At 35.3% G+C, this 10,597-nt stretch overlaps 1 non-coding gene across 1 annotated transcript; it reads right to left on the bottom strand.

Annotated features, from left to right (window-relative positions):
- Positions 1 to 8,920: 8,920 nt before the first annotated feature.
- On the bottom strand, positions 8,921 to 9,025 carry LOC124886882. Its single transcript, XR_007044286.1, has one exon. It is a non-coding gene; the product is annotated as a small nucleolar RNA R71 (small nucleolar RNA).
- Positions 9,026 to 10,597: the final 1,572 nt, after the last annotated feature.

Here is a 10,597-nt window from a genome sequence, read left to right as displayed (position 1 = left end):
AAGAAGAAATTAGTTAGTGAGGTTCATCAGCTTGCTAGATTAGGCGTTCGATTAGTTGATTCAGTCAAAGGTAGTATATGGTTTCAAAATCTACCTTGGTTGCCGAAATAAAAGAAAAGCAAGACAAAGATCCTAGTTTGATTAAGCTAAAAGAGTCTATTAGAGATCAGAAAGTGGAGATTTTCTCCCATGGAGAAGAAGGTATGCTTCGATGTCATGGTAGATTATGTGTTCCATGTTTTGATGGCTTGAGACATCGAATACTTGTACAAGTGAATGGTTCATGATATTCTATTCATCCAGGAGCCACTAAGATATACCATGACTTATGGGAAATCTATTAGTGGAGTGGTATGAAGAGGGATATTACAGAGTTTGTGGCTAAGAGTCAGAATTGTCAGCAGGCATTATAGGAGTACAGCATTCCCACTTAGAAGTAGGAAGTGGTGAACATGGATTTGGTGATAGGGTTGCCTCGTAAGCATCATCAGCGTGACTTGATATGGGTCATTGAAGACAGAATGACCAAATCAGCTCATTTTATTCTAATTCATACTTCAAACTAAGATGAGGATTATACTAGGCTCTATATTAGGGAGTTTGTTAACTTGCATGGTATTCTGTTGCCTATCATATCAGATAGAGGTACTCAGTTTACCTCTCACTTTTGGAAGACTTTTCAGAAGGGTATTGGTACCCAAGTTTATCTTAGTACAACTTTTCATCCTCAGACAGATGATCAAGTAGAGAGGACCATTCAGACCTTAGAGGATATGTTGAGGGCATGTGTTATTGACTTTAAAGGTAGTTGGGATGAACACTTACCTTCGATTGAGTTTGCCTATAACAATAGTTATCACTCCAGTATTCAGATGACTCTATTTGAGACTCTTTATGGAAGGAAATATAGATCTCTTATTAGTTTGTTTGAGGCAGGTGAAGCTGCTTTGATAGGACCAAATTTAGTGTTTGATACGATGGAGAATGTTTAGTTAATTCGGGAGAGGCTGAAGAAATCCTAAAGTCATCAAAAATCTTATACAGACGTAAGGTAAAGGGATCTTGAGTTTGAGGCTGGTGATTTGGTCTATTTGAAGATCTCGCCTATGAATGGAGTGAATAGGTTTGGCAAGAAGTTGAAACTCAGTCTCTGTTATATTGGCCCATATAGAATCTTGAGCTTTTTTGGGAGGTAGCTTATGAGCTAGAATTGCCTACAAATTTGGCGTCAGTACATCCGGTATTTCATATTTCCTTGTTAAAGAAATGTATCAGTGATTCAGTTGTAGTTGTTCCTTTAAAAGATATAGATGTTAAGGATATCCTTTCCTACGGAGAAGTCCCAGTTGGGATCCTTGATCGTCAGGTTCGTAGGCTAAGAAAATAAAAAGTTCTCTTGGTTAAAGTTCTTTGGCAGAATTAGTCTGTTGAGGGAGCCACTTGGGAAGTAAAAGCAGATATGCAAACCAAGTACCCTCACCTTTTCTCCGTGAACTCAGATTCAGCTTAAGGTAATGATTTTCTTCAGATTGACTCTTTTTAGTTCCCTGTTTCTGCTATGTATCCAATCTCATGTCATTGCATGCATTCATGAAATCAGTTTAGTTCATGTATCATGTTTCTGACTTAGTTATGTAATATGTTCAAGTCATGCATGCTCAGTATACGATCACAATTTCCTCAGTAGTATCAGTCTAACCAGTCTTATTCGAGGACGAATGTTCCTAAGGTAGAGAAACTATAATACCCCGTCACATTCTAAGTTCAATTCAGCTCTTAGTTGCCTGCTTAAGGGGTCCAAAGCTTGAAAATTTCACCAAGTATTGAGGATTTAGTCATTTTCAAGACCCCTTAACTTTGATGATTTTTATTTTTGTCTTCCTGACCTCGAGACGCTAATTTTTGAGTTGATTCATGTTTGGGGTTGTTCAAATTATATCTCGGGCGAGTTTTAAAATTTTTGGACGAGCATAGGGGATTGTTTAGAAAACCAAACCAACAGCACCACCAGGATAAGCGGGCGCCGCTCCATCCAGTCCACTGTGGTAAGGTGGATGCCTCCTGGTCCAGTCCACTGCTCTAAGGCAGGCACCGCCCGATCCAGCCCACCGCTCCAAAACCCACATCACCCTCTGCCTATTTCATTAATCTTTTGTTCCATGGCATTTAAGGGTATTTGGATCATTTTCCTTCACCCAATTGATCCATAACACGAATTTGGGGCTACCAAAGAGCATTATTTGCCCTTTTATACACAAATTCTCTAAAAAAAAAACCTCCTTCTTCCCCAAGAACAATTGAAGCTTCATTCTCAAGAAATCAAGAGGTTCAAGCATCCAATCCAATAATCTTGAAGAATTAATTTGTTAAGGTATGTGGGATGTTCATTCATGGGTCCCTTTCACCCATGGAGTCCAAAAACCCTCTTTTGGTTTAATTTATGAATTCATATATGTTTAAGGTGAAATAAATTCATGAATCTCTTGTTAATTCAATTACAAGTTATGGTTACAAGCGTTTTCAAGCGGAATGAGTCATATCATGTTTTAAGTGTTGCAATTTCTATGTCATGATCAATTATTTCAGGGTCAATCCCCAAATTATGAATTTAGCCATGAAACCATGTTAATCCTTATATTTAAAGCATTCCCATGTTGAGTTTATGATTTTCACATATTTGATGAAAAGACCATGCTTTGAGTCTTTGAACCATGATCACATATTATAGTATTTCAAGTTTGATATCGTATTTAATGATCATTCAGTGTTGGTGGATTGTGAACACCCGATACCTACGTGTTTTATATGATTTTAGATTTTCAAGTAATGATTTAGTTAATCCATAGATGTTATCAGTTATTTAGTTGTTATGATCATTATGAGCAATGTCAGTTGTTATGTTCGGTTAAGCTTAGTTCAGTTCAGTTGGGAGTAGGATTTAACACCGAGTTAATTCATGGATGGTGGCTCCCCTACCAGTTTAGGCAGAGTCATTAGCAGAAGTCCCTACATTCTAGAACTATTTAGTCAGCATAGGATATGAGAGGTTTCCAGTTAGTTTAGGATTGACTTCCTCTCAGGGGTCACCCATCATTTTAGTCTTGACACCCTTGTTGTTTGGGACACCAGTTTAGTGGATTTACATAGCCAGTGTTAGTACCCGTTGCACGGTATTGACACCGTTCCAACTGGGGTTACAGGTTGGACCCCAATTAGCTTAGATATGGGTATGTCAGTTAGATGATACCTCATATAGTTTCAGTACAGTATTCAATATATTTTTGTTCAGGTCTTCTTGACCAAGTGTACAAATCTCTGTCACTAAGTTTTACAGATTATAGTCATTCAGTTTATAGATTATTTCATAAATATATTTATACTTGGTCTGGCATTCTTAGATAATATAAGATCATGTCTATGTTGTCTTATAATATAGGTTCATACGCACAGTTTCCCGACCACTCTTAGACAGACCAGCGACACTCAGCAGCAGTAGTGGTGAGTACTCATCCATCAAGGACATGCTTTATTTATTTTCATTAGCTCAGTACGTCTATATTTTCAGTCAGTCAAATTTAGTTGGAGGTTTGTCCCAACAACATATCATGATATTTAGAGGATTTTAAACAATCATTTAGATAGTCAGTCAGTTCGTTTCAATTTTTATCAGCTGTTTCAGACATGTCAGTATTGCATATTTCAGTATTCAATTTTACAGTAACTTATTAGTTTATCCTTTCCATGTATTGTATTGTTATTTTGTTCAGTGCTCACAGCAGCTACCAGCTTATGGGTTAGCTTGTGATCACTTGTGGTCATAAGCACCATTGTCGCAACTAGGGGGTAGCCTCAGGTTATGACAATAGGTATCAGGTATTCATAACCCTCCAGCACTAAATAACAATTTAAATACAAAATCATCATTTCAAACACTATAAGGAAATTCATGATTATGAGTACGTGAATATGATAAACTTATGAGAACAACATGATCACAAGGTATTTTTCATAACTTAGAAAATTGACATGGTATTAACTGAACATGATGTGGGTTATTGAAATTCAAAGGATGTAATAACATAATTAACATAGGGAAACATCTTGGCATGGCTTGAATTTAAAACTGCTAAGGAATCATTGAGTAAATTCATACTTAATATTTAAATATCATGAAAAGAAGATAAAGAATTCATACTTGAACAAAAAAGATTTTTGGGATTCAATAAGTGGAAGAAACCCACTAACGAATATCCCACATACCTTAATTGCTTGAATTCTTGAAAAAGAAACTTCGAATTTGGAACTTGAATGCTTGAATCCCTGACAAGAAACTTGAATTTTTGTTCTTAGGAATGGAGAAGGGTTTACATATGTTAACTGATGTGTAATAGGGTAATTTATTACCCTATTTGGGTTATAAGTCATTAATTAGGCATTTGGAAAGAGGGGAAAGACCAAAATGTCCCTCTTTAGGTTAGTAGAAATTCTGCAAAAATACAGCCTCCATAGCACGGAGGCTATCGCAGAGGCTATCCTCTGTGGCATGGAGGTAATCGTGGAGACTAACCTATGTGGCACAGAGGTTATCACAGAGATCCAGCCTCTGTGCAATGCCAATATCATAGAGGTATTCTTCCTTCGTGACCCAGAATTACCCTGAACCCCTTCTGAAAATTTTAAAACTCTCCCGAATGACCCTTTTAACATCCCTGAACATGTTTCAACTCAAAAATTAACTTTTCAAATTCGGGAAGGCCAAAAAAAAAATTCTTGAAATCTTGGGGTCTTAAAATGGCAATGTCTTTTTGCACTTAGTTAAAAATAATGACTTGGACCCCTTTAAACATGTAACTAAGGGCTAGAAATGTGTCTAAAATCTTGCGGGGTATTATATTATGCCCAAACTCAATTTTTTAAATTACATAATATATATATATATTTATATTCTTGTGTTATGGTTGAACCCCAAGCTTTCAATTTAAATTTTCATGTTCTATTTATGAGTTTTCCTATGTATTTGGTAATATTCATGAACTCCAATGGTTTAATCGCGTTCTTATTTGCATGTTTTCAAACCGTTGTTTAAAGTTTGATAGAATATTCATGAAAATATTTACAAATTGATATTGAACCTTTGGAATTTATCAAAGACATGTCCGCAATATGATTTCGAGATTCAAATATAAATTGAAAATAAGCCCTTTTCTTTGACATGATTTAGCCCAAATTTCAAGCAAATACATGAAATTAATATAACTTTACAAGTATTTTCATGTTCTTAATATGATTTAGCATAACTTAGAATGATTTAGAATGATTTAGCATGAACAAACATGAATTTGAAGCATGTATATGATATAAGCGCAGGTTACATAAAATTTCTATATTTTTGCGTAAGTTACAAGACTTGGGGATTTTATCACAAAAAATAGCATAAACTATACAAGATGATATGAATTTCATGATTTAACATGAATTACATGAGTTTTACATAATTTGACCTTATAATCTCAGTTTATCATTGAACCCATAGTATATAGCTTATGATTAGTACGACAGTCGTGTATGCCATTAATGCTTATGTTGTATGACATCTAGCTATGCCAACAATGATTTATGAAACATTAAAAAAGCAACTAGTTCTCTGCATGTCAGGATTACAGTTATCAATTTACTTTAAATCTATTTTATGCTTCTTTTTAAGATGAATTTTTTATATTATGAGAAAATAGTATGTATTTGAGTGTAGTATTCAACACCGAACGAACACAGATTCAGCATACCCAAATTCCATAATTGCCACTGTAGGTATTATATTTGCTAAAATAGGCTTAGTTTAGTGATCACACCAATCATGGCTATATATCCATGGCAAGGTATATTTCGGCCTTCCAATGAGTCATATGTCAAAATCCATGTTGCTCACTTGGTTTATTTTGGTTACAAAAATCTCTCACAGAAAGACAATATTTTAACTAAGTATAGAATGGCTCACTGCACTATGATTTCATGTTTCAGCATCATGCTAGTTCTCATTATGTTTTCTAGTTTACTTCATATGTAATGTGAGTAATTTATGCTCATTAGCATGCCCAAGTCTTATTCATAATTTCCTAAACTAGTATAATTGGTTCACTGTACAGGTTTTCATATTGTCATATCATGTTAGCTCTTATTATGTTTCAGTCATTTATGTACAAATTGTGGATCATTTATACTTGTCAACATGTTTTCAACTCTATGCATGATTTATTACTTCTATTTTACTTATGCATTTCATGTGCATTCTCCCATGCTTAGTACATTCTATCGTATTGTCCATATATACATCAGTGTGGATAAATTGTTAATAAAAGTATCAGTTCTAGCTTACAAAATCATGATCAGGCAGATCGCAACTTTCAGTTAGCAGGTGATGAGTTCTATTTATTCGTGGACTCAAGTAAATTATAGTTCTAATATTTTATTTTGATTCATTTATATGGATTAGGGATAGTTAGGGGTCATGTCTCAGCTATGTATAGTGATGTTGGGTGTATTTATGTATTCTAGCGTTACTATTCTAGCCTTTTTAGCCTTGTTTTGAGAATGATTCATGTGCTTAATGTGTTGATAATGATATAAATGAGAATTTATGTGTCCAATTATGTGTTTACAATGTTTAATGGTGCTTTCACATGAGTTTGGGTTCAATTTGAGCATTTAGAGTTCAACCGAGAAAACTAGCGTTACTAGCATGAGCTAGGTGTTTGTCTAGTCTATTATGTTGGATTATAACTTTTTTAATGAGTTTCTAAGGATTTTATTGTGTATTTATATGTGAAACAACTTGTAGATAATTTTCAAGGGTCAATTGGATCAAGACAAGAGTCGAAATAATGAGTTAAAGATCATGTTTTTTATTCACCGTTTGGATGTTGTATTGTTTTGAGCTCTAAATTATTGTGTTTAATGATATATGATTCTATTTTAATGGATTATGATGATATATGAAGGATACACAATCTTCAAATCAAGTGGAAACAACTCAAAAAGGCTCGGAATGGCTCAACAGAAGCACAATACACAAATTAATGCAATTTGGACCCCTGGAATGATTTGGGCGTGTGTGGGCTGTGTGATTGGCCAATGGGGATGTGATTCACACCATAGGATTCATAAGGGGCCCAAAATGGTAACTTACTACATCATTATTACACTGCTTCGCGGTGAGCACCCAAATTGGGAAAATTGTGCCTAGTTATGGCATTTGTCACTATACCGCGATGCAGTGCCCACCAAAATCGGGAAAATATTGCCTTGCTGAAAAATGAAAACATGGAAACCTAATCCAAGTCGGTTTATAACTTGTCTACTGTAAATATAACGTTCTAAAATATGTTTTAAACATCTTGGAGAGTCTTGGAACACCGTAGATCAATTGGAACATCATTGGAAGCTACCACAACTTCTTTTTAGGTTTTATATTCTTTATTTTTAGTTTCTTTATGATTTTAATCATTCAAACAATTATTTGGAGGATGATTATGACTATGAGTGGCTAAAAACTCCCTTTTTGAGGTTAAAACCAAGAACATGAGTATTATTGTTTTGAATTGATTTCGTTTAATTTGCTTATCATATTTGGTTATTTCTTTATATTTGATTTAACTATTTGATGGATTTATCACCCAGAAAATATATTAATTGTCGGCCTTGTGAATTCAGAAGAGGGAATAGGGAGATAGAATATGGAGATGAACAAAGTATGGTTTTTATTCTTTTATGAAATAAAGAATTGAACTTAGCATCTAGGACATAGATGTACTTATATGCCTTACTTGATTCAACCGCAGGATGATAGCTTTAAAACACTTAATTGGATTATTGTATCCTCGCTCAACGTTGTAGTTGTAATGTCCATATTAGGTAAACGATTAGAGGTTGGGAGACCGTGATTATGTAATTAACCGTGCAAATCAACAACCAAGATAAGCAAGTTAAAAATGAAATTCAATAACATAGTATGATTTTTCAAAGTGCTTTAACCCTGGGCTTTACTCCATTGATTGTTCCAGGACTATACTTTACGCATTATTTACTTTTCTTTAGTTTACAAATTACAAACTCTTTTTTTGGTTACTTTTTTACCAATTAAATTTACACTATGAACTAGAATTGAATTGTTGTTGAAGCAAGTCCCTGTGGGATCAATACTCAAATTTCTTGAAGGTCACCTTACTACTTGGTAGACTACTTACGCTTGCGTGTGCGCTTGGGCACTGTCAAGTTTTTGGCACCATTGCCGGGGACTTATAATTTGGCAACTTCTTATTTTAGTCTTACTTTTTAGATTTCTTTGATGTTTTTTATGCTTGGTCTTGGTTCTGTATTTGTAGGAAATAGGTTTATAAAGTAGTAAGCTAGCAAGGGATCAAGACTTGGTTGAACCAAGTTCAGAACCTTAGCAACTTTTCCATCAACACAGGAGAGAAGCAAACCTTCTCCCATAAATTCCATAAATCCAAGAAGGCCAAGAGAATCCTACCATCATGGCTGATGAACAAGAAGCTCACAAGATAGTCAGAGAAGTGGCAATCCCACTTCCAACCAATTTGACCTCCCCATTTTACAAGCCACCAGTTGGAGGCAATTTAGAGCTTAAACAGAATATGGTACAACTTCTAATCAGTAGTAGATAGTTCACAAGGCTCTCATATGAAGATCCACAGGCCCACTTGCAGAATTTTCTGGAAATCAGTGCTATATTCATCTCAACAGGCGTGAATCAATATTATATAAGGAAGATAATTTTCCTCTTTTCACTATTGGGAGAAGCAAAAAAGTGGTTGGCTGCATAACCAGCAAATTCAATCACATCATGGGATGGTTTAGCCAAAATATTTCTTATTCAATTTTTGTTATCTGGTAAGACTGCAAGACTTTGTAGTGAGATTGTGTTCTTCAAACAGAAGCCAGATGAGAATCTCTATCATGCTTGGGAGCATTTCAAAGCTTTTCTTCGGAACTGTCCACACCATCAACAATCCAATGAGGTACTTGCTTACACTTTTGTAAAGGCTCTTGACCATAATACAAAAATTTTATTAGATTTAACTACAAGTGGTCAAGCTCTTGAGATGACTTATGATGAGTTGTACACCTTATTGAACCACATTGCTCAAGGCAATCCAGAATGGCATTCAAACTTAAGGAGTGCTACAAAAAGAATTGCAGGTGTGTTAGAGGTTGATCAATTCACTACCATATCTGCACAGATCTCAGCCTTGCAAAATTAAATTAGCATTCTAAATTTAGGAGTAGCATAACCTGCAGCCACAATTAATGCAATCCAATAAGTTGCAAGTTGGTGTGAATTTTGTGGAAATAATGGCCATACAGCGGCTATGTTTGTAGAAAATCCAAAATTGGTGATGTTCGTAGGCCGTTCTCAAAGGCAGAACTATGAAAATGCTTACAAGTGGCATACTCAGCAACCAAATCATCCATGGGATGCCCAACAACAACAATTTCAGCAACCACAAGCTCAACCAAATCATTCAACTAGTAACATAGAAGAGATGATGAAGCAGGTTCTAGCTAATCAGATACAGCTGTCCGCAGATGTAAAAAAGTTAGCAAACAACATTGAAAAGCTTGGAGCTACAGTTAGGGTAGTTACAAAAGGCAAAAAATACCAGGCCCTAAGGTAGTTTTCTATGTAACATAGAAAATCTAAAACAAGTCATGGCAATCACTTTGAGAAGCGGTAAGGAGTTGAATGAAGAGCTTCCAACCAAAATAAAGGAGGTAGGCACTGATTTGGCCTAGAAAAAGGTAGAAGACAAAATTACTAATAATTCAAGAAAGTCTGAGTACTCTAAAATTAAAGTTGTTACTGAACCAGAAAAGAAGCAGATGCTGCCACTTTATTTCCCTCAAAGAAAACGAAAAGCGAAGGAGGATGCAATGTTCAAGAAGTTCCTTGACCACATTAACTTACCTTTGTTAGATATTAAGGGATGTGATTTCTAATAAGGTAAAATTGTAGGAAGTGGAGGCAATAGCACTCACTGAAGAGTGTAGCATGGTAATGACACAGAAAATACCAATAAAGCTTAGGGACCCAGGGAAGTTCACTCTCCCTATTCAAATTGGAAGTAGTAAGGTAGTTCACGCACTGAGTGACTTTGGGGAAAGCATTAATTTGATTCCCCTATCTTTGTTCAATACATTGGGCTTGGGAAAGACTAGACCGACCACCATAATTTGGTAGCTAGCAGACGGATCCATTGCCTATCCTGAAGGAATTATAGAGGATATCCTCATAAAGGTTGGTAAATTCATTATTCCTGCTGACTTTATTATTCATGATTTTTTGGTTGACGAATATTACCAATCATCTTGGGGCGTTCATTCTTAGAAACTGAAGGAGCACTAATCGATGTAAGAGAGAAAATCCTAACTATGAGGTTAAAGAATAAAGAGGCAGTTTTTAAGGAATACAAACCACTCACCGCACTATCTAATATAAAGACTTGTACATGATTACTATTATTAAAGGGGATAAGTGTGGGGTGGTCATTCCACAAAAGACGTCTTCGGACACCCTCATTGA

Source organism: Capsicum annuum, chromosome 8 (assembly GCF_002878395.1).
Source record: "Capsicum annuum cultivar UCD-10X-F1 chromosome 8, UCD10Xv1.1, whole genome shotgun sequence".
NCBI classification, from domain to species: Eukaryota; Viridiplantae; Streptophyta; class Magnoliopsida; order Solanales; family Solanaceae; genus Capsicum; species Capsicum annuum.
This window is presented reverse-complemented; position numbering and strand designations above follow the sequence as displayed.